General features: G+C 36.9%; 1 non-coding gene across 1 annotated transcript; it reads right to left on the reverse strand.

Moving 5' to 3' along the window:
• Nucleotides 1-18,884: 18,884 nt before the first annotated feature.
• TRNAK-CUU (transfer RNA lysine (anticodon CUU)) lies at nt 18,885-18,957 on the reverse strand. The gene has a single exon. It is a non-coding gene; the product is annotated as a tRNA-Lys (tRNA).
• Nucleotides 18,958-25,291: the final 6,334 nt, after the last annotated feature.

Genomic DNA, 25,291 nt, shown 5'->3' on the forward strand with positions numbered 1-25,291 from the left:
GTAACGTCTCCATTGTGAGACTTGTTGTTATTGTTTTTGGCATATTAAATACACGCCATGGGTAGCTTGCCAGGCTCTGCCATGTGGGCGGAATACTCTTGGTAGCTTGCCCGTCTCTCTGAGAGGGACAGAGGAATTGAACCTGGGTCGGCCACTTGCAAGGCATATGCCCTACCCGAGATGCACTAGCTCCAATCCTAAAAGAAATGATAACCAGAATAAAAAGACATCCTACAAATTGTGATGAAATATTTTCTCACCATTCATCTAATTTTGCTCCCTTATTTATTTATTTAGGCTTTTGGGATTATACCCCGTGATGTTCAGGTGTTCTCCTGCTCTGCACTCAGGAATGACTCCTTGTGGTACTGAGGGACTATATGGGATGGTGGGTCTCAAACCCAGGTCGGTCATGTGCAAAGCAAATGCCTTATCCACTGTGCTATTACTTTGCCCCCTAATTTCTAAAATAAGTTCCTATAAAACTTTACATGAGAAAAACAATTCTATAAAAAATGAGAAAAGATAAACAGAAACCTCCTCAAGAAACATATATAGATGTCCAATGGGTAGATGAAAAAAATACTTTGCTATATTGACCTTCAGAAAAATGCAAATCAAACAAGAACGTTATCATCTTAACCCAGTGAAACTGGCACACACTAAAAACAACAAAAATAAGCAGCCCTTTTCCACTTCTGGTGGGAATGTTGGAATGTCCACAGGTTCAACCCTTTTGGAAAATAACAAAGATTCTTGCAAAAAACTATTAAACTTCCACATGACCTAGCAATTCTATTCTCTGATATCTTCCCCAAAGGCCCCCAAATTACAAGGACAAGACATTTACACCCCTATGCTCATAGGAGTACTAATCATAATAGTTAAAATCTATTACACTCTTAGAAGTTTTCAGAGATGGATATTTCCTACATATTTATATATATATTTTTTACTGTAACATATTTCTTATTTGTGGAACTTTAAACCAATTCTTCCCACCACAAAGTAAATAGCTCAAACTATTGTAATATCTGCTTTATCAAGTCTGCCAACTCTCTCATGCTATCATGTGTTCTTGTACATGATTAGTAAATCTTTTCTCTATCTTCTCTTCTTTAGGCCAAATGTACCTAAGCTATTTTTTTTAATTTAAAAAATGTTTTAATTTCTCTTTTTAAAAATACAGTGATGTAATGGTAGGGGTAGGACTGGCGTGACAGCACAGCGGGTAGGGTGTTTGCTTTGCACGTGGCCACCCCAGGTTCGATTCCTCCCTCCCTCTTGGAGAGCCCAGCAAGCTACTGAGACTATCTCGCCTGCACCGCACGGCAGAGCCTGGCAAGCTACCCATGGCATATTAGATATGCCAAAAACAGTAACAAGTCTCACAATGAGATGTTACTGGTGCTGCTTGCTCAAGCAAATCGATGAACAAAGGGACACTGTGCTATAGTGCTACAATGGTAGGGGTGGAACATTAATTATGTCAAGTTCAAGACACAAAAGATCCTGAACTCAAATTGCTAGCTTTTGAGTTTTAAGACTTTTGAAGTTTAGGCTTATTTGAATTTGTTTGGGTTTTCCCCTTCTTTTATTATCTTTATTATCAGTAACAAGCTTTGATGCCTGGAGACTATGATTTCAAGCAGTCCACCCAACTCTGGCTCTGCTGCTGAGCCCTTGTGAATCACCTTGAATCACCACTGACTTTGGAAATCAACAATTTTTATTCAGAGGTATAACAAAGATCAGATCATAGGACGCAGTACATAAAGAGTTAATTAGACTGAATTCTGGTGCTTATAATCTAGAAATTGTGCCTGCCCCACTTCAAAGAACAAAACAGAAGCTCTTGCTAAGCATTTTTATTCCATAGTATAATTTGCTTTTCTAAAGAAGTGTTACTGTAGATCAAATTAACATATGAATGTTTTAAAAAGACAAACCTGAATTTAAAACTGACACCTCCTTGGGGGGAAAAAAAGGTTAAAACACTTTTTTAAAAAATTACATGCTTGAAAGAAAGTTTATAATGTGGTTATACAATTTTCACTAATAATTTGTCTAAAATTAGTTGATTTTCTATTCTCAATACCTCTTCATTTTCCCAATTATCATTAACTTGGAGAGCTTTTCAGTGTCATTATTACCAACCTTTTGGTACTCCTGGAGAGGGAGCAGGAAGTATGCTGCACGTGAGCCTGGGCCTTTAAGGGGAGGTCACTGCATTCCATCCGAATCATGTCCAATCTCGTGTGATCTAACTTTTGTACATAATGTTTTATTACTCAAAGTATGTTACATCTATCTTTACATTTAAATTCCTCATTTTGCTATCAGCTAACAAACGTACTCACGATCTCATTTTCATTTTTAGCAAAGTAGTTTGTGAGGTTTCTTCCACATCTAAATTTTACTAATCTAGCATTAAAATCTTCACTCCATTCTATCACTTGAATTTTAGCATTTCTTAAAGATAGTTCCCTGGTAATAATTTTAGAAGTTATCAGAGTCAGTATTGCTTGTGTTCACTGCTGAAACAGTTAACTTCAGCTTTTCTTTTCCTCATGTATACCAGAATAATTGTATGCAAAAGTACCATAAATTATACTCACAAGGGGAACTTGTTTGTATTTTAAAAAAATTTTTTGATGCGCTCCACTGAGATGTAATCCCAGTGGTCGCATGTGTGTGGCCTCACCACAGCTGCACGAGCATTATTCCAGAGACCAGCTAAACTACTTTTGGTACCAGCAGTTTCTTGCAGAAACGTCTCCAGTCTCAGAACTAAGCCGCAAGGCCCCATGCCTGCACAGGAGGGGAAAGGTTTATCTCTCGACTTTTCCTTGCCGGGGGGTGGGGGGGTGAAGGGCATGGCGATGCCATATTATGAGGACCACTAATGAGAGATACAAGCTTGCAATGATCCAATTTCTGGAAGAAATTTCCCTGGACTTAGTTGCTAAAATACAAAAATCCATAACTGCACAGCCGCGATAGTGGCCTCATATCCTTCATATCCTGTGAAGAGACCTCATATCTCTTCACAGCAGGTCTGACTCTAGTGGGAAACTTCTAACAATAATAGTGAGTTTTTTGTTGAAATATTGAATGTAACCAAAGTAAAGAGAAAGTAAAGTAAAATTTATCAGTTACACAGGCGGGGGTGGGCGGTGGGGGGATGGGAGGTATACTGGGGTTTTTTTGGTGGTGGAATATGTGCACTGGTGAAGGGATGGGTGTTTCAACATTGCATAACATGAAAGCATTGTAATTTTCCACACGGTGATTCAATTAAAAAAATTTTTTTGATGCGGACTTGTACTCTTTAAAACCATAGTAGGCACTTTAAATTGGATATGACAAACACAGTAACAATAAGTCTCACACCGAGAGACATTACTGGTGCCCGCTTGAACAAATTGATGAGCAACAGATGACAGTGACAGTGACAGTGAATTTCTGGGATGGACTGTAGCGATAGCACAGTGGGTAGGGCATTTGCCTTGCACTTGGTCCACCTGGGTTCGATTCCTCTGTCTCTCTTGGAGAGACCAGCAAGCTACCGAGAGTATCCCACCCAAATGGCAGAGCCTGGCAAGCTACAAATTTGATATGCCAAAAACAGTAACAAGTCTCACAATGGAGACGTTACTGGTGCCTGCTTGAGCAAATCAATGAACAATTTCTGGGATACTCTTAAAGCTCTTATGTCTTATGTCTCCTAAAGCTCTTATGTCACTGTGAAAATCTTCTGAAACACAAAATATTCAATTTATATCTTCTACTCTTAAACAAAGGTGCTTAAGATGAGATTTGTTTAGATTTTACTTCAAGTTGGAAGTTCATATTTTCCCAGATATAATACTAATTAATGTGATTTATTCCCCTTGCCTCTCAATATTGCCACTATGTGATTAGATAGAAAGGAATGAATTTCCAAATGAAACAGGCAATTTTATTTCAGGTAGCTACTGTACATGTGGAATATGTTTGAATTAGCAGCCACTTAATTCTTGGGTTTATAGAATACGAATGCATGTAACACAAGCTTAAAAAACACGATTCCAAAGTGGGGAAAAGACCTTTAAATGCGTTACGTGCCCTTCTATGTACTTTCTGGATCTAAATAGCAGTTACAAAGGGAACAATTTTAAAATCAGAAACATTTGGGTGAAATTGCTCATAGAACCTGGTAGAGATGTTTTGAAGAGTTATTTCAGTGTAATTACTGTCTTTTGTCAGCAGCTGTCAGTCTTTTAAGACTAGGAAGTGACAGTTTTATTAAACTATCTTAAAAAACAACAACACAGCAACATCATTTCTTTGTGGAGTAAATCTGAAAATTCAGTCCAAGAGATAAAGAGACTTTTAATCTGAATCTGTGAGAGTCAAGAGAATCATGAGGTAGGAATGGGTAATTGGGGAGTGTCTAAGACTAGTAAAACTGCAAAAATTGGCATGGGTTTGAAGGAGCAGGTGAGACTGCCCAGGACTGCACAGCCATGTCAAGACGTTGTACACTAGGATTTGAATATGAAAAATCCGGCAGATGCAGAAATTAAATTAAATGGAAGGAATATCTATAACCCAAGGAGCTAATGTTCAAACTAAAGATAGCTCAGAACCCCCAAGGAAGCTTTAGATGTAGAGGAACTGGTTTCGAGAAGTGGGTTAAAGCTGAAGTCAACATAATAATAGAAACTAGTGTGAGAATATATTCATCATTGAGTCCTAAACTATATTCGAGGAGATAATATGCCATTTACTTAATTGTGTTTCTGATATGGGCCTTTAAAGTTTCGCTGCTCAACTTCTGACATAAAATTTTGATTTGCTCATTACTTTATCAAGGAACAAGAAATGAAAGATGATTTAGAAGTCTCTTGAACCTTTTGAAGATTCAGAGATATTGACTCATCATTCTACCTCTCTTCCTACCTTTTCACTACTTTCTTATTTCATATTCCCCTACCCTTATTAACACTTTTTAGTTTGCTTATTTTAATTTTTTTCTTTCTTTATATTTGAAATACAACAAAGAAAAATCTATGTTCTTCAAAGAGAATGAATAATTTTCAAGAAATTGAATATTTTTGAATTTCTAACACTTCACACATTATATGAATATTACTCAGTTTTGGAGGGGGGTATAAATTAGTGTAATATCCATTGCAAAAGACATCTACTCACTTATCCAGTAGCCATTTATTGAATGCTATAACTGCTAATAATGGAATTTAGAAATTATGAATTTAAATTTATTGCTCTGAAGGACTCATGGCATAGTGGAAGAGTAGTACATGTGAACATAGAAGGGCCCAATATATTTAGTGAATAACTGTGAAGGAATACAAGCCTAGGATATAAGAAGGTAAGAAGAACTTCATGGCATTTCATGTTTGTATCTCTGTGCATTGCAGCACTAAGTACAACAGACAGGATATGAAAACAACCCATATGTCTAATGACTGATAAATGGATTAAAAAGAAGTGGTATTTGTGCACAGTGGAATATTATGAAGTTGTAATAAAGAACATAATCTTGCAGTTTGTTGGAAGTTGGATGGAACTAGGGGTACCATGTTAAGTAAAATAAGTCAGAGGAGAAGAACAAACAGTGGATGATTTTACTCATCTGTGGTACATCACTTGTATTACTTGTCATCCCCTTGATCTTCGATTTGCTTGAGTGGGTGCCAGTAATTTCTCCATTTGTCCCTGTAGCATGCAAGTGTAGCCCAATGGTATCTGCTCGCTCCACAAACACGAAGAGCCTCAAAATGTCATTCAGGGTTTTGACGAAGAAGTCTGACCATCTCATAGTTGGGCAGCCACGTGGTCTTTTGACGTCCAGTGAAATCTACTCGGTTACAGCTCTAGTCCAGCGGTCATCTCTGAATCGCATTACGTGTCCAGTGCATCTGATTTTTGACACGTTGGCAAATGAGATAGCGTCCCTGATTCTTGATTGTCGATGGAGGTTGCAAGTCGGAACTCCGGATTCCTTCTCTCACTTGAGTGAAACGTGATATTCCAAGCATAGTTCTTTCAATTCCTATTTGGGATACCTGAATAACATTCTTATCCTGTTTTTGTAGGGCCTAGGTCTCTGAGATGTATGTTAGTGCAGGAAGAATGGTGGAGTCAAAAAGATGTGCCCAGAGCCAGAGGTTCTTTGTCCTCTTAACTACTTCTTCAATGCTCTTGAAAGCGTTCCATGCTGCTCTCTTCCTCCTGCACAGTTCTGGTGTCAAGCCTTTCCTCATGTTTAGTTCTTGACCCAGGTACACATAGCTGCTGCATTCAGAGATGTTCGTTCTGTTGAGAGCAAATGGAATATCAGGGACTAGTTCTTTTTTCATGAACATAATTTTGCTGAGATTCAGCTGCAGTCTGACCTTTCCACACTCCACACTCGAGGTTGAAGTCGGCCAGCATTTGTGCCACTTGGCTAATGTTTGATGCTATTAGAACGATGCCATTAGCGAAGTGAAGGTGGTGTAGTTGCTGACTGTCTATCTTCGCTCCTGTTCCTTCCCATTCCAGTTGTTGAGTGATGTTCTCGGGGTTGGCACTGAAGAGTTTCGGTGAAATGGTATCATCCTGACGAACCCATGTCTTTACGTCAATTATCATTTTGGTATATAGAGAAATGAGATAAGGTATAGGACAATATCTAGTGAGGGTAAATTCTTGGTCTTTGACACGAAAACAGATAACTGAGCAGTAGGGGAGTGGGCCAACCAACGGTGGTGGTGCTGAAATAGTGGTGGAAGTCTTGAGCACTTTAGTGCTAGTGAATATGCAGTAACTTCTCATCAAAACTATGAGAATGAACACTAGTATCATTTTATTAGTGATACCAGTAAATAATAATCACACAAAAACAGGACTTCCAGGGGCTGGAATGATAGTACAGTGGGTAGGGTGTTTGCCTTGCACGCGGTCGACCCAGGTTCAATTCCCAGCATCCCATATGGTCCCCTGAGCACTGCCAGGAGTAATTTCTGAGTGCAGATCCAGGAGTAACCCCTGTGTATCGCTGGGTGTGACCCAAAAAGTCAAAAAAAAAAAACCAACAAAACCAAAAACCAAAAAACAGCACTTCCAGACATAACATTACTACTGTTTTTAAATATATTTTCATATATTTGCTTAATTTACAAATACACTTCACTTTTCTATACAAAGTATATCCTTGTATATGACATCATATCTTGGTTTTGGTCATGCTATATGTTAAAATAAAAGTAATAGTTTGTGTACAAAAATAATTGCCTATGTGCATACATATCCTGAACATACCTTTTAGAACTAGTTTTTCTGTATTCCCTCCAAATTATTATGTTGTATTTACACTTTAATTTGGCTTAAGACATTTTAATTTCTATCATGATTTCATCTTTGATTCATTAATCATATCATTTTATTTAATCTCTACATATTTTTGAATTTTCTACTTTTCTTACTGTATTGATTTGTAGTTTTATACATTGTGGTTGGAAATAACACTTGTTATTTTCAATTTAGCCTTCCTAAATTTATTTTTAGTTTTAATTTTTTTTAGTGTAGGAGTGGGCTTGAGCAACAGCATAGCGGTAGGGCATACACCTTTCACACGGCGGACCCGTATTCGATTTCTCCATCCCTCTCGGAGAGCCTGGAAAACTACTGAGAGTATCGCACCCGCAAGGCAGAGCCTGGCAAGCTACCTGTGGCATATTGGATATGCCAAAAACAGTAACAATAAGTCTTACAATGAGAGACATTCATGGTGCCCGCTCGAACAAATCAGTGAGCAACGGGATGACAGTGATAGTGACAGTGTAGGAGTATTCCTATTTATTTAGTCACTGATTAAGTTGACTAAAGCAGGCATAAACTCCACTTCTTAAATGTATTGATACTTGTTTTGTGACATAACATGATCTATTCTGACAATGTTTATGTATATGTGAGAAAGATTTATATTTTGATGCCTTGGGATGGGATGTTTTACAAATGTCTGTTATGTCTAGCTGATTAAATATGTCATTAAAATGTAGAGTTTACTTATTTTATTTTAAATAAACAAGTTGGGCTCGAAAGGTAGCACAACAGTCATAACACATGCTTTACATGTAAGAGGATTAATTTTTAATTCTTGAGCACCATTGAGGACAGTCATAAAGAGTCCCTGGAAATGTCCTCCTTCTTCCCCCCCACAAAAAAAACAAAATATATACAAAATAAAAGATATGTTCATAGCAGTTAATGCCTATATAAGAATAAGAATGATTTTTAATAATATAAACTTATACATTAAGCTTAAAGTTAGTAAAAGAAAGGAAATAACAAACAACATAGTGGAAACAAATGAAATAAAAACAGAAGACGCTAGAAGGACAAATAAAAGATCAATGGAACAAAAAAAGAAAAAAAAGAACAATGGAACCAAAACCTCTTTGTTTGGGGGGGGGTACGGTTGTGGGGACAAATAATCTATTGGGGGGCTCTTATTCTTCTCAGTTTAGCCATCTACCTTCATGATTTCTTTCTCTTTTTTTCTTTTTCTTTTAATTTTTTTTTTTATATTTTATTGAATCACCATGTGGAAAGTTACAAAGCATTCAGGCTTAAGTCTCAGTTATACAATGGTCGAACACCCATCCCTTCACCAGTGCACATATTCCACCACCAAGAACCCCAGTATAGCTCTCCTCCCACCCCCACCCCCACCCCGTCTGTGTAGCTGATAATTTTCACTTTACTTTCTCTTTACTTTGATTACATTCAATATTTCCACAAAACACCTCACTATTATTGTTTAGAGTTCCCCCACCCCAAAATCAGAACTGCTGAAAAGGAAGTGTTTGATAATTTGTTTTCCATTGCTGAGAATAAAGAGATATGAGGTTTTGAATTTCTGTATTTTAGTATTATAATAACTAAGTCCAGGGGAATTTCTGCCAGAAACTGCATCATTGCAAGCTCATACCTCTCTTTGGTGGTCCTTATAAGATGGTGGTCGCCATGCCATCCCCCTTCCCCCTTCCTCCAGAAAGGAAAAGCGGAGAGAGAAAAACCTTTCCCCTCCTGGGGCATCATGGGGCCGTGGGTTAGTTCACAGTCTGGAGACATTTCTGCAAGAAACTGCTGGTACCAAAAGCAGTTTAGCTGGCCTCCAGGATCATTGTCATCTGGCTACGGAGAGACTGCACACATGCGGCCACCTGGGTCACATCTCGGCAGAGAGCAGCACTGGTACTTCCCACATCCTTAGATCTCACGGGCATGCATGATTTTTTTCTAAGACACTTTTCTTTGCAACCAGGTGTACATATAAACTAAGCTTTTCACTTGTCTTATATAATTCTGTTCAAGTACCTCCTTTAGTTTCCTCAGATGCCCAGGATAAAAATTCCAGAGTAGGCTCCTTGGAAGTCTCATGTCATTTCTGCAAACACTTCCCTTCTCCAGGTTCGAACTTGTACAAAGGAAAGTTCTGGGAGAACGCTGCTGGAAGAAAAGGATCCCGTATGCTTTCTTTCATTCCAACATATTCCAGTGACTTTCTCATTCTTCCATAGATCAAGTTGAAGTCCAAATTGAGATTTAGCTTTTATTTGGCTAAATCATAAATAAGATGATCTGCTGGATTGCTTAAACTAGCTTCCTATTTAGTTTTACTAATAATTTAAAGAGGGGGAGAAATACAAAACATAACAATGACAAACTTTCATGTTGAATTGCAAAATTAACAGTGGAGGTCACATGGAAACAGGGGTAGAGGAATTTGAGCACTTTGGTGATGGGTGCAGTAACTTTGTACATGAATCCATTAACGGTATTGCAATCATGTTACCTAAACTACAATTTAAAAAATCTTAGACTAACATTCTGAGTTGACTCCAACAAACTAGAGGCATGAATTTTACTTTCAACTTCAGTTTTCCCATCTTTTAAGTTTGTTTCAGGTAGTGCAATGAAGAATTTTATATGACATTAAAGTTTCCTTTAGATCAAATTTATGAGTAAATACTCATTTTTCTTCCAAGGCAGTTTCCCATTCTGACTAGACTAGACTGTTATTTCCTGGAAGGCAGGGACTGCTATACTCATCTCTGGATCCAGATTACTTGGTATAGGGACTTATAGAGAGAATGCAGAAATATGACCTATTTCATTAGTTAGAAAATGGCTGAATAAATGACCTTATTTAATTATAGAAAGTATGCTCATTTTTCCTCCCTTCGGAGATTAAAATCTGGGAATGTTTTCCTCCTCACATAACAGCCCCTCTCTATGTACTCTTCTCTATTAGAAAGCAATTATTTTAAGTGTATATAAAAGCTGTCTTTTTCCCTCCACCTCTGGACAGTCCCCAGAATTTCAATGCTATTTTAAATTTAGATAATTGTAACAACATATTCACTCTCTGTTGCAGTTTCTCTCTAGCTCATTAGTCTTTCATTACCTGTTGTCTTTTAAGTTTATATTAAAATGTTCTAGCCACAATATTCTTTCCCTCACTCATTTGACATATAATACATCACATGCTTTATCAAGATCTTTCTTGCACTATCATCTTATTACTTGTTTATGTCTTGTAATTCCAAATATCCTATGAAATCCTGGAGCGTAGGGAGTGTGTCTTAAGTATTTTTTCCCTATTATCCAATAGTAAAATATTAATAGCTAACACTTGATTATTTAAATGTGCTAAAAAGTACACAAAGTCCTTTACATTCATTATATGTCTTATTATTTAAAACCACACTAGGTTAATGGATTTACACAAGAAACAAGTTTAGAAATGTTGGTTTGTATTAGACTGGGTATAAAGTGAAAAAAAATTCAGATTTTACATAGAGTAGATTTTCCTAAAAGTTAAATAATTGTTAAAAAGGTGATGATTCTTATTTTCTTATATAACTAGCTGAAGGAAAAGCATTGAAAAAGAAGATAATTTCAGGATCAGCCTTGGTATTTAGAAGGATTTAGGAGTAAGGAGCGGGCACCAGTAACGTCTCCATTCTGAGACTTGTTACTGTTTTTGGCATACCCAATATGCCATGGATAGCTTGCCAGGCTCAGCTGTGTGGGCAGGATACTCTTGGTAGCTTGCCAGGCTCTCAGAGAGGGATGGAGAGATCGAATCCGGGTCAGCTGCATGCAAGTCAAACGCCCTACCCACTGTGCTAAGGAGTACTGGAGCTATAGCACAGCGGGTAGGGTGTTTGTCTTGCACGTGGCCGACCCGGGTTTGATTCCTCTGTCCCTGTCAGAAAGCCCTGCAAGCTACCGAGAGTATCCTGCCCACACTGCAAAGCCTGGCAAGCTACAAGTATTCGATATGCCAAAACCAGTAATAACAAGTCTCACAATGGAGATATTACAGGTGCCCGCTTGAATAAATCAATGAGCAATGGGACGACAGTGCTACAGGAATACGGAAGTAATTCTTCCAATGAAAGAAAATATGGTAATATAAGGAAAATATGTTTAATAGTCAGACCCAAAGAGAAGAGTATTTTGATAGAAAGCAAAAGTTTAATAGGCAGAATCTCCTGCCTCCATGCCAGGCTTTCTTCACCAAGGCCCCTTCGGAGTGGGGGGTGGGCTAAGTTTCCCTCCTCACCCCAAGCAGAACTCTGGCAGCTGTAAACCTTCAGAACCCAGCCACAGCCATGCTCAAGGCCACTCTCCACATGCTCAGACAAACCTCACGCATGAAGGAACCGTCAGAGGAACCCAGGAATGCAGGACCTATGGCTGAGATCTCCAAGCCTACCCAGATCGGGACTTGGCCTCCTCCACCCAGATCCCCAGTTTTCCAGTAGGTTTGCAGCCATATTCACAAACTGCTGCCAGCACCATGTAATCTCATGAACGGCCAAGATCCAGAGACTATAAAACAAAGCCCCCAGAAGGGAGCGATGCAGAATCTTGTACGGCAGAGCCTGGAAAACTACCCATGGTGTATTTGATATGCCAAAAACAGTAACAATAACGGGTCTCATTCCCCTTACACTTAACGGGATAGGGACTAATGGAGATAATGGACAAATTTATGAGCAAAGGGAAGACAGTGACAGTGATACAGTGATACAGTCAAGTCCATACCTGAAAAGTAACTATAAAAGGATATCTCAGATACATCCTTCAAGGAAATACGTCAGAAAACCTACAGAAAGACAAAACTTTTATATTTGTTTAGTTAGAACATTTAGCAGGGAAAGTTTCAGTTGGATTTTTTGGGGAGTAAGCATGTTGGTTAAAATTAAGACAATATTTTGCAGTGGGAAACTATGACTGTAAGTAATATGATTCAATTACAACTATTGTATTGTATTTGATAGTGCAGTGTGTTTAGGGCCTAAGAGGGAGTTCAAACTATGTTCTGGGTTCATTCTTACACTTGGGAACCATAAAATGGAAACAATAAACTTTTGTTTTCTATCCAAAATACTCTTTTGGGAGTCTACTAGGACTTCTCAGGGTAACTCAATTCTAGTGCTTAGGAACAGAGATGGCTGAATTTAAGGAAGCATAATGCTCTTCAAAAGCATAGTCATATGGTTCGTTCTGGCATTGTTACAACTGATATTCTAGTAAAACTGAAGGGCACTATCCCAGGGAGGCAGGTGCCAACCATTTCCCTTGCTTTGAAGATGGAGGAAGCAATGGAGAACCATGGGTATTTTCTGCCCTCAAAGACTTTTCAACAGCTAGACCAAAGAGACTTTACCCACAAAGATTGATATTTATCAAGTCATCACATTAGTGCAGTCTTTGGTACTCTACACAGATTATCATATTTAGGTCACACCTTCATGATTAAAGGGTTTAGGAAGTAAGTTATCTAAGGTCCCACAGCTAAGAACTGGCAGAAAGGAAATTTGCCATTAGATTTTTTATTATTATTGAATGTACTCATGTTACTTTATGTTTAAGATAAATATCTTGGCCTCTGATCTCATATCCAAATTTTTCTATTAACTGGCTGTGTGACCTTGGTGGACCACCAGTAGAAAGATAGGTTGATTGCATCTAACATGTGTTTCATTATATCATCTAATAAAGGAATGAGGAAAATCCAAGTGTCAGGTAGAAATGCGTGTAATCCCTAATCTACTCACTTCATTTTACATTACTTTTTTTATCACAAAGATCAAATATTGAGAAACAAGAGTCAAAAATGCAAATTCATTCTAGAGAATTAAGAGATAATTAGTATGCTGATAAACAACAAAGACCCTAAGAGTTGAAACAGACCAATTTCTACAATTATAGCTTCCCAACTGGATGGGAGAACGTCTGGGATCTTTTATTTCTTTTCCCTTGTAGTTAAAATTGGGTAGTGTCTTCCTAAGTTATCAGGCCAGAGAGCTCACAAAGAACACAATGAAAGGTGCACAATGCTACTGATCTAAAAATACAAATTGGTAATCTTCACATGGGCTGTGCCATGCGCAGAAATCATTATCTACAGAGTAGGTAATATAACAAGAGGAGAGGAAATTCAATGGCCACAGAAGCTTATTTTCACACATTTGACTTAAATTTATCTTACAATAAAAAGGGATTAAGTAGTGACACACACTATAGCATGGAAGTTACTTGAAAACTTTGAAAATGAGGTAATCTGTGAGAATTCTGAGCTGATTTGGCACATATAAAATTCTTAGGGCTAACCCCAAATAATTACATCATTATTGTTACTGCTTCTAAAAGTGAGAACATGTAATAAAGAGCCTTTCTCATGCTACCTAGCTCCTAGTAGACTCAATAAAATGGTAGTACTGTTTCCACTGTCAAGAATTATGTTTTTTAAACTCACATATTTATGCTAGCAAAACTCACCCCACTCACTTTCCTTCATTGGGGTTAAATGAAGACATGATTAAAATAAGCCAGAAGGTTGTTCCAAATAATTTTTTTCAATAATTCACAAAATAAATAATTTACCCCTTGTCCTGGAGTAGCATTGGTTAAAGTAATTTATTTATAACTGAAAGCAATGAAGTTCTCATTCTATTTATGAAGTACAGAAATAATCCATTTGCTTCATCTAGAAATTTATCTTTTTTTTTTGAAGGCTTTCTGTTATAGTCCACATGGTTTCCAACTTAGTCAAGTTCTAGTTTCTTAATCATTCAGAAATCCTTGATTCAATCAGACAAAGTTAATCATGTATAGAGCCTCCTTTTCCCTCAGTAAAATCCCAAAGAGATCACCAGATTCTGTTGACTTTATTGTAGAATATTCATCTTAATCCTTAATAGAAAAAAAATCCATGAAAGTCTTCAGCTGGGAAACATAATAGTAAAGAATTTTTGATTCTTGAGTTTTGATTTCATTAATGATCACATTTATATTTCTGACCCAGAAACTATTAAGTACAATAAGGGTAAAAGACTTACTTTAAAATACTATAGGTAAGGTTAGATATGTTAGACCAAAATATGTGACATAATATTCAGTACTTCAAAACTCACTATTAGGATATAAAATATATGTGTATTTATGGTATCAGTAAAGATACAATATGTATCTAAGTGTCACACACAAATGAAGCACACAGGAAAGAATGACAGAAGCTTACAAAGAGGAAAATTAATTAGAAAAATTTGTAAGGAGGAAATTTTTGCACTGACTCCTGAATTAGTGTTTGAGGATTATGGGAAGGACAGTCTACCTAGAACAGAAGTAAGTATGTGGCAGAGAACTGTAAGACAAGGAGCAGTTGCAGTAAGCAGTAGTTATCTCCCAAGTTTTTAACCTCCTTTTGTTTTGCTTCCTTTTATTTTCCTTTTCCGTATTTCTACAACCAGTAGTACATAGGGTTAACTCCTGGCTCTACACTCAGGAGTTACTGAGTCTCAGGGGTTATGGTCTCAGGAGACCATATATGGCCTGTGGATAGAACCTAGGATGAGTACAGGAAAGGCAAGCACCTTACCTGATGTACTATCTCTCAAGTGCCCCTTTTTGTTATTTTAAATAATTTTAATTTTATATTGGAAGTAATGGAGCAATTGATGGGATTCTTCAGTAATTCTTGGGTATCTATGTAAATGATAATAATACTCATAGATAGAAAAATATGAGTGGAGGTACATTTGAGGGGAAAGAGTAATGCCGTTTCATATCCTTAGTTTTGAAGACTCTGGAATTTAGGCTGACCTTACAAAGTAGAAGTTGAGAGAAAGATCTGTGACAGAGACTTAGCTTTGAGTTTTATCAGCATAAAAGTAGTTAAAGTAGTAGAATGGTTATGGTCCCTAAAATATAAAAAATGAGAACAGTAAATACATCAAATGGGAACTCTAACAAAAGGGACTAGGAGAAATAGTCCAAGTAGTGGGGCTAAAACAGAGGAAATGACTTGAATAGAAGCCAACAAAGGAGGAAGTTTTAAGTCTTAATCAATTCAAAAGTTATCATGAAATGGTCAAATGATAGGAGTTTTGAAGTCTGTTATTGATGAGTTTTACAGAGCAATTTTGTAGAATTGGATGTCTGAGGAATGGATGGGGATTACAGATTGGAAGATATTAGCAAAGCAAATCATTGGAAAAAATAGTTATTCTTGGTTCATTCCAAAGAAAGTCGACTGTAAAAACAAACAAAAAGGGACATAACATAGGGCACTGAATTGTGTCAAGGAAGAAGAGAAGCATCAAGAACAAAGGCTTTGTTTCAGTAAATCAACAGTGAATTTTATCACATATGATATGTTTTAGTGTTCCTTTTGCAAGCAGGAAGGAATAAGTTATGCTGAACCACTCATATAGACCAATATCTCAGGAGGCTGAGGAGAGTTGAGGGGGTATGTGGAAGGCTGACCCTTATACTATGAGCACTGAGAAGGAATGATCCAAGAAACCGCAAAGAGAATTGCTCTGGATTTTCTCTGAGGCCTCTTTCAGCGTTAAAATGTTATGATTCTGTGATTAATTTGCTAGATAAATTAATAGTGCAAACAGTATTTCAAAAGGAATGTTTGAATTACTTATGAGAACAAACTTTTAAGAACCCTCAAGCATCATAAAAACATCTACTCCCATAGAAATAATTGATACACCAATTATAAATCTTTCTTAGCTATTCAAGCAAGCAGACTTCAGAAGAACTATGCGTGGACACATTCTATTTACCTAATTCAAGTTCTTATTTGTATTTTAAAGCCATCGAACTGCATTTCTTTGAACAGCATGTTTCAGCCTGACCAGGCCCCCAGTTGGGCTCAATTATTAAAGTTTTATATTATGAGCAAGATGGATTTTTGATGAATTGGTTCATGTCTGGAGAAATGCCCATCACTTCTTAATTTAGGATACAGCTGTTAGATTTTCAGACATCATAAAAAATGGACACACATAACTCAGACAACTCAGAAATATTTCCTCTCGGTGGGCATGGTCTTTGAAGATACTCAAACCACACTCTCAAATGTTTGTGTAACAGGAAAGTGTGGTGTCAAAATGATCAAAACAAGATATAATGTGATATATTTTCATCAAATTTGCATAGATTATCTTAAAAGTATCCGATGGCCTACCTACAAAATGAGACTGCAATGTTTAAGTAAGGGGCACAGCCTGATAAAAATTCAGTCAGCTTCAATGGCAGGCTCAACAGGAACAAGAAATTTGATTCTCTTAAATTTGAAAGGATATTAACAATGTTGCCTTTTACAACAAAAAGATGAGAAAAAATTAACACATTCATTCTTTGGTTATTTTATCCTTGGCTAAAATTTGTAAGTAATAATAATCATACTGAGTCTTTGATTTCTTAGCTAATTAAAGGAAGACTATGAGCAAAGTCTTTCATGGCAGAGCCAACAGGGAGATTTAGGGGGCATTTAAATACAACAGGAGTGTGAGAAGAATTCAGGAACAGCTATTACTATTCCCAAAGGGATGGGAAAATTCCCAGAGATAGTGGGAGAAAGGATTCTGCAAGCCAGCAGCATGTAGAATGAGCTGAGAAGAATTGTTATCTAAGGAGAAGGATGAAATCAACCTGTGGTAACTTAGGTGGGAGAGAGCTGAGGATCTCCATGTACACTCACATCACGTCTCCAGCCATTGCTTCCCTCTGGCCAAAAACAACCAGAAGGTTGAGTTTAGAGAGCAAGCATAGACACTTTATATAGACCTACCTTCCAGAGAAGAGAAGTAGGAGAGTGAATCAGAAGGGACATGTTGACAGTTCTCATGATTAAGAGTAGAAGTACTGGATTTAGATGATTGCAGTGAGATTCAGAAAATAGTGAAGAATAAATGCTTATCACATTGTTTGACTCATTGTAAGAACTTAATAAATATTAGCTGCATCTATTATTTTTATTAACAGAAAAATTTAATCACATCTCTTCCACAATTGTAGTGGTAGTAAGTGATAGTGTGTTAGTTATGGTAGTTATGTTAGATAGAAAAATTACCTCAAATTTAGGTACACTTAAATTAATGCAAGTTTATTCTCTTGGAGTTATGGAGAAGTTCAGGTTAGCTTTATTGAGTTAAGATCAAATTTCATTCTAGAGTCATCAGGGGAAAATTTCATTTCTTTTTTGTTTTTAGTTTTTGGTAGCTGCCAGCATTTCTTGGCTTGTGGTCCTCTCCTTTCTCTTTGCAATGCTGTGATGGAGTGAGAGAGATAGAGCAGCAGAGAGCATGCTTGCCTTACAGGCAACCAATCCAGGTTTGATCCCCAGCATCATATATGGTCCACCAGGGAGTGCCAGCAGTGATCTCCAAGTGCAAAAACAGGAGTAATCCCTGAGTATTGCCGGGAATGGCCCATACACCACTGCTCTAGTCACACCCGCCCTCATGAACAAACAAATGAAAAAACAAAGTGCTATCACTCTCATCTCTGCTTCCAGCATCATACGACCTTCTCTCTGAATTGGACCCTCTTTCTTCTCTCTTATAAGACTTATGATTGCATTTAGGGACCACCTGGGTAATTCAAGATAATCTTAGGACAGTTGTCTTAACCACAGCTGTAAAGCACCATATTAAAATAACATGCCCACAGTTTCTAGATATTAGGTATGGATAAATTGAGTGTGAGGGGAACTTAATCAGCTTTCCATGGGTAGGCTCATAAATTTTTGAATTAAGTAAAATACACTCAACTATGTGTTTAAGTAACTTCTTCCCCATGACCTACACAATATTCCATGCCATTGCCTCATTTAGGAGTTCTCCACAAAATGAGTACTCAAGGCAAGGATTTATGTACAGGCAATATTTTTTGGAAGTGATCCCAGAGAACATGAATGATGAACTGAGGAAAGAGGAAGCCTACTAAACGATGTATTTGATCATTATTATAAGCAGCTAGGATCTTCTGAGGAAGTTTAATATGTATTTAAGAATAGTTTGCCGAAAACAGAACTGGTCAAAGAACACAGGATTTATCAATCATTGATCAGTTTCCCTATAGGGTGCTAAATCTCTTAAAGTTATAAGACACAGAGCAGAAACCTACACAGGTCCCCCTAAGTGTCCCATGATACATTAATTCCAAGTCTGAGACCTGAACTATAGAGTCATTTATGGTAAGGTTATACTATTTGATTTCTGCAAAAATGTCTATAGTAAATCACTGTCCAGAAGAAACAAAATGTGGCACAAAAGATGCCTATTTTAATAAGCAAGGTTAGTATTAAAAGTTAGTATTAGTATTAGAGCCTGCCTTGGAATGAATAAATGTGGCTCTTTGTACCATGCTACAGTGAGGTGTTCCAAGTGTTTAAACTTTTTTTTTACCCATATCCACTATTTCCTTTCTCTTTTTCATTTTTATTCAAATCTTTAACTTTAGAAAAGGTGTTTTTCAAACCAGTCATTTTTATTGAGATAGCATGGTTTCCCATAAGCCCAATGTGGGGCTCGAACCCACAACTCTGGGATTAAGAGTCCCATGCTCTACGAACTGAGCTGGCCAGGCACCTAGGGTGTTTGCCTTGCACGTGGTCAACCCAGGTTCGATTCCTCTGTCCCTCTCGGAGAGCACGGCAAGCTACTGAGAGTATCCTGCCTGCACAGCAAAGCCTGGCAAGCTACCCATAACATATTTGATATGCCAAAAGCAGTAACAGCAAATCTCACAATGGAGACATTACTGGTGCCCACTTGAGCAAATATATGAGCAATGGGATGACAGTGATGATGATGCTGATGATGACAGCATGGTTTACACATATTATTATTACTGCTGTATACTTGCTGCTTTATACTTGCAGTACTTCTATATATTGCCTTCATTATCCTAATGTCAATATTCTTCTACTATTTTACCAAGAATCCAAGGATCCTTCCCCCTCTTACCATTTTCATCCTCAATTCACAGTTTTGTGGACAATTTATTTCAGCTGGGGATTATCTAATCCTTTTCTTTGTTTCTTGTACTCTCAATTTGTGTGAGATCATCTCATATTTGTCTTTCTGTTTCTGACTTAGCATGCATCCTTCAATTCCATCTAAGTTTCAGAAAATTTGAAAATTTTGTCTTTTCTCATAACTGAACTGTGTATATATACCATATTTTATACTCAATTGTTCTTGGGCACCTTGTTTATAGGTCTGAAGCAACCACTGAAATAAGTGTCATGAAGAGTTCTGTCTATGTTTTCCTTAATTTATCTTACAAATACTATAGTTACAGATACAATTAAAAACATACAGGTCTTTAATTCATTTTGAAATAAGCTTTGCATGAAGAAAATCAGTTTCCCCAGCACCATTTGTTAAAGACATTTTCCTTATCTACTTCATGATCTAGCCATTTTGTCACTACTTAATTGTCAATATATTTAATGAAACCTCTACTTTTTAAGAGAAAATGTTAGGTACACGACATTCAGTTACATATAGATTAAACATTTTGTTTCAAACAGCCTGAAATGCAAGCTTTTTTTGAACACCCAACTCATGGTTTTCTTTATATCTGGGAGATAAGGTCAACATTGGTATTAAAACCCAAATGCTACAAAAATAAATGAGTTTTCTTATGTGTTTAATACGTTACATACTTAGTTTGGGAAGTTTTCCTTGAAATCTGATTTAGATTAGATTAAATACAATGCAGGAGTTCAACAAGTTAAAAAAGGGAATAGCATGTGGGAAGATGAAGAGTCCATGAGAACTCAAAGGGCTACTATACTCATATTATGCTCAACCCTAAGAATGCATCTCGTCTGGAGTCACTAGTGCACAATATAAAAATGACAGAGTGGAAGACATTGAAATAGAGAGAGATTAATCAGGGACTCTGAAGATTTAAAAAACAAAATTGAGCTTCATTTTAGGAAGTCATTGAAGTCTTCAATAAAAAAAGATTGACAAAAATGAACTTGCATGTTGAATTTGCATTTTGGTAAACGAGAGAATAGAAATTGATGTAGGTAGATAAGCAAACGTTTTTGAAAGTGTACTGTGGCTACAAATAATTGTCATAGGCTCTGAGTCATTTATGGATTCTAAGTTGTAGCAGGAAGTTGTCTTTACTGATCCACCCATTGTAAGTTGTCTTTACTGATCCACCCATTGTAAATTAGCAGAAAGAAGACATCTCAGGTTTTGCAAAAGACAAAATATCTCAAAGATAAACATGCCACTAAGACAATATATGTTGGCTCAAATACACAAGAACTTTTCACCAATTGTAACTGGCTCTGTGTGGGCTAAATAGATTCATATTGAATCTATTGAAATAGATTCATATTGAATACCCTTGAAAGTATTCAAAAAAGATACTGGTTGACTGAATATAATAGAAGGTAATTTTGCATTAGAATCTCAGGTCCTTCTGGAGGATATTTCTAGGATATATTCTCCTATATATCACTGTATCACTGTCATCCCATTGCTCATCAATTTGCTCGAGTGGGCACCAGTAATGTCTCCATTGTGAGACTTGTTGTTATTGTTTTTGGCATATCGAATACGCCATGGGTAGCTTGCCAGGATCTGCTGTGTGGGCGGGATACTCTTGGTAGCTTGCCGGGCTCTCCTAGAGGGACAGAGGAATTGAACCCGGGTTGGCCATGTGCAAGGCAAACACCCTACCTGCTGTGCTATCACTTTAGCCCAATGACTCTATGACTCTCATTTATATATATATACATATATATACATGTATAAATATAAGTATATATATATATGTATATAAACCTCAGCAGAATGGGAGACTAACACCAAAAAAAAATAGAAATAAGTACCAGGAGGTTTGTTCCATGGCTTGGAAGCCGGCCTCACATACTGGGGGAAAAGACAGCTCAGATAGAGAAGGGAACACCAAGTATGTGCTGAAAGTAGATTATTGATTGAACACGATGGCCACTCAATACCTCTTTTGCAAACCACAACACCCAAAAGGAGAGAGAGAACAAAAGGGAATGCCCTGCCACAAAGGAGGGGGGGGATGGGATGGGGGAGTGGGAAGGATACTGGGATCATTGGTGGTGGAGAATGGGCACTGGTGGAGGGATGGGTACTGGAGCATTGTATGACCGAAACACAAGCACAAAAATATGTAAATCTGTAACTGTACCCTCACGGTGATTCACTAATAAAAAATAAAAAAAATTAAAAAATAATCAAACAAAAACCAATAATGAAATTCTTGAAAAATTCTTGAGAGATTACATTTGTTTCCTGCTCAAAAAAAAAAAATAAAGGCATGCTTCAATAATGAAATAGGAGCAAAAGCAGTGAATACTTGAGTTATATAAAGAGAAGTGAATATCCATAAGTGTTAGATTATACAAAATTGACATTAGTATAAGAAATAAGGAGTGGAAGGAAAGGAGAAGAGAGGAGACTGAAGGGAAGAAGGAAGAAAAGAGGAAAACAATGGAATAAGAAAGCATCGCTTGAAGTAGACAAAGTTTAAGGGAATTTGAGAGTAACATTGTTGGAAACTAAGGATTTTCTACCCTATTAACATGATTAACATCTTTGCTTGGCTAACTTTTTGTTGGAAGAAGATCTGGTGTATGTTGTAGATCAAATCCCTGGCTTCTTTAAGCTAGATGTCAGTAGCAATGTCAACTTTTCCAGCTGTGATAGTTTAAAACATCCCTAAAAAAGCCAAATGTTTCCTCAAGGTCAGAGCCAGCCTGTTGAACACTATTGTTTTAGGCCTTGGAAGTTTTTGCTGTCATCAAGGATAACACAGATAATTTAAGTAATCTAAAAATGATTTATTTAAAACTCATTTTATGGTTAAACAAACTAGCTCTTCAGTTATCTATTTTTAATCTTTGAAAATATTTTTGCTTGATTCATTGTATTTTAGGTTGTAGAAAAGCTTCTCTCTTGTTTAAACTATATGGTTTTGTGGCAAATTATTTCAAATGTGGAATTAAGTCAGGTTGAAAACAAGATGAGTCGGCAGGTCAGCAGAATTGTGTGTGAGTAAACTTTTATGTAACTTCATCTGCATTTTGCTGCGGAAAGAGAAACATTGAGAAGGCAAAAAAAAAGTTGACATTGATTAAATACACTCATTCTTTTCATTTTTTTTGTACACCAGAGTTTAGATTATTTTTCTGTGATGCAGAGAAGAAATTTTACTTGCAAATCATTAACCACCCATTCTCCCACTTTCAACAGAATGATCTAGCTCTAAATTGAAAATTTTCTCATCGAAATATGGTACGTCCCAGACACCCTGTTCCACTCTATTTTCAACACCTTAGCAGAAAGGATAATTTTTTTAGTATGTAAACCTGCTCATGCTTTAAAGCTGGTGATTAACTAATCATTGTCCCTGAGCTGAAGATCATAATCCTCAATAAAACTCCTAGTCACATCGTAAACCAATTCAATGCCTCTTTGGACCAACAAGTTTTATCTTTCCCTTAACTCATTCCTATTGTTGTATATACATTAGCCACTCTAGTCTTATCTCAGTTATCTTAATATTTGATTTTTTTATTATTTAATCATAGGAATTGAGTCTTTTGCCTAGGAAACATCTCCACAACTTCTTCAAGTTAAGTCATTTTTTTTCATTATTCAGATCTCCGTTAAAGTAGAATTTCTTTAGAGAAACTTCTCAAACTAATGTCCATCAGACATACATGTAGACAAATGCCTCTTTGTCAAGTATTCTATAACATTATCGATATTTTTAATAACCTAGTCATGCTAATAACTTATTTATTTGAGTGCTTTTGTAATTCCCATCTCCTTTGTTTAACAGTTTTCTCAATAAATCACGAACTGTTTCTTTGTATTACCATTGTATGCCCAGTATCCAACAAAGTAGTTAGATACTATGAGTATCTATGAAATAAATAAATTCATTAATTCATAGTTAATATTGTATAACATGCAAACATTCACAAAATTTGATCACCTAGTCTGTTTCCTATATTTTAAAATAATATTTAGATGGGATAAGATAGACTCATTTGATCACTATGAGTTACTTAACAACACAAATATAATTTTGAATAATTGTAATAGAGGCCATGGTGCCTACAAAGTCTAATACATAATTTGACCTTTTACTAAAAAATTCCCAAACTTTGATTTGAGTACTGTATTTTTATTGGCTTATTAGACAGTTGCCATGCAAGCAAATCTCCCAATAATATGAAATTAAAAGTAATACAAAGATGTGTTTTCACTACCAGATTTAATAATAATCTCCAATGAGCACTTGCTCTGCATTAACTCTTCAGCTTAGATGTTATCTATGTTATTTAGTGAAATCCTAACAAGGTCCTGTTTTACTTGAAAAAGAAAGACTTAATTTTATTTTTAAGAATTTTGAAGTTGATTGGAAAAACACACACCAGCATTAGCTTTTTATTTGTCTGAGTCAGCTATTAAATGAACGCTGCGGATACTGGTACATTTTCTTAATTTATATTTTAAAGGTTTGTGTGTTTCATTTTCTCATACTCTCAAGAGAAAAGGTGAATTGGTTACTGTGGACCAGTAAAGATAGCAGTATTAGGGTTTCTTGAAACAATTAGTCATGATTCTCATGTTAGGTGGGTTTTGTGCTATCATGTGGGTGGATCTTTGGAGACACAAGGGTATAAAAATCACAAGGAAGACCCAAATTGGAAAACTGCCTCGAGAAACAGTGGAGAGATTAATGGAAGGACCTATACTGACTGATCCCAAGAGTCAAAAGATGTCTGATTTGCTAATAAGTAAATGACATGTGAAGGACTTTGGGCATAATCCTGGGGAGAATCAAAAAACCCAAAACAAGAAACTTAAAAATGATGTTTATTTCATGTGGTTTAGGACCAAGATCTCTAGGTAATGCTTGGTAATTGAATATTGGGAACAAATGAAAGGTTCTGAGACAATATCTATGAAGAGCAGAAATGGGAACAACTTGCAGATAAATTGCTGCTCAATATAGCACAGCAGGTAGGACATTTGCCTTGCACACGGCTGACCAAGATTTGATTATTCCGTCCCTCTCGGAGAGCCTGGCAAGCTGCTGAGAGTATCCAGCCCGCACGGCAGAGCCTGGCAAGCTACCCGTGGCATATTCGATATGCCAGAAACAGTAACAATAATTCTCACAGTGAAGACGTTACTGGTGTCTGCTCGAGCAAATTGATGAACAAGGGGACGACAGTGCTACAGTGCATATATTCCTCTATTTCCTTCCCAGAACCAGATTCTCAGAGACGAAAAAAAAATTCTGCTGATAGAGGCAATTTTGCCTACCTTAATACCTAGAGAGTAGAGAGAAGACAATTCTTGGCAAATACAGGGAAACCAAAACTCTAATTCAATGCCTTTTTACGCTAACAGATTTTGTTCTTCACTCCATGCCTTCTTTTCCGTTACTTCTCCATATTTCTTTAAAAAATTAACATTTATTTTAATTTATTTTTAATGGAATCACCGTGTCACCATGAGATACAGTTATAAAGCTATACTGATTAAGTTTCAGTCATACAATTTTCCAACACCTGTCCTCTACCAGTGTACATTTCCCACCACCAATATCCCCTGCATATCCCTTCTTCCCCCCTCCCCCAGCCTGCTTCTATGGCAGGCTCTTCTCTCTCTCTCTCTCTCTCTCTATCTATCTATCTCTCTCTCTCTCTCTCTCTCTCTCTCTCTCTCCCTCTCCCCCCCTCTCTTTCCCCCCTCCTCCTTTTGGGCATTATCATTTGCAGTACAGATACTAAGATACTGAGGGGTCATCACATTTGGTAGATTGCCCATTTTCAGCACACATCACCCATCCTAGAGCAACCCCCTTCCAACCTTTATTGTCATAATGGTCCTTTCTCTGT

The sequence above is a fragment of the Sorex araneus genome, chromosome X (genome assembly GCF_027595985.1).
Source record: "Sorex araneus isolate mSorAra2 chromosome X, mSorAra2.pri, whole genome shotgun sequence".
NCBI lineage: Eukaryota > Metazoa > Chordata > Mammalia > Eulipotyphla > Soricidae > Sorex > Sorex araneus.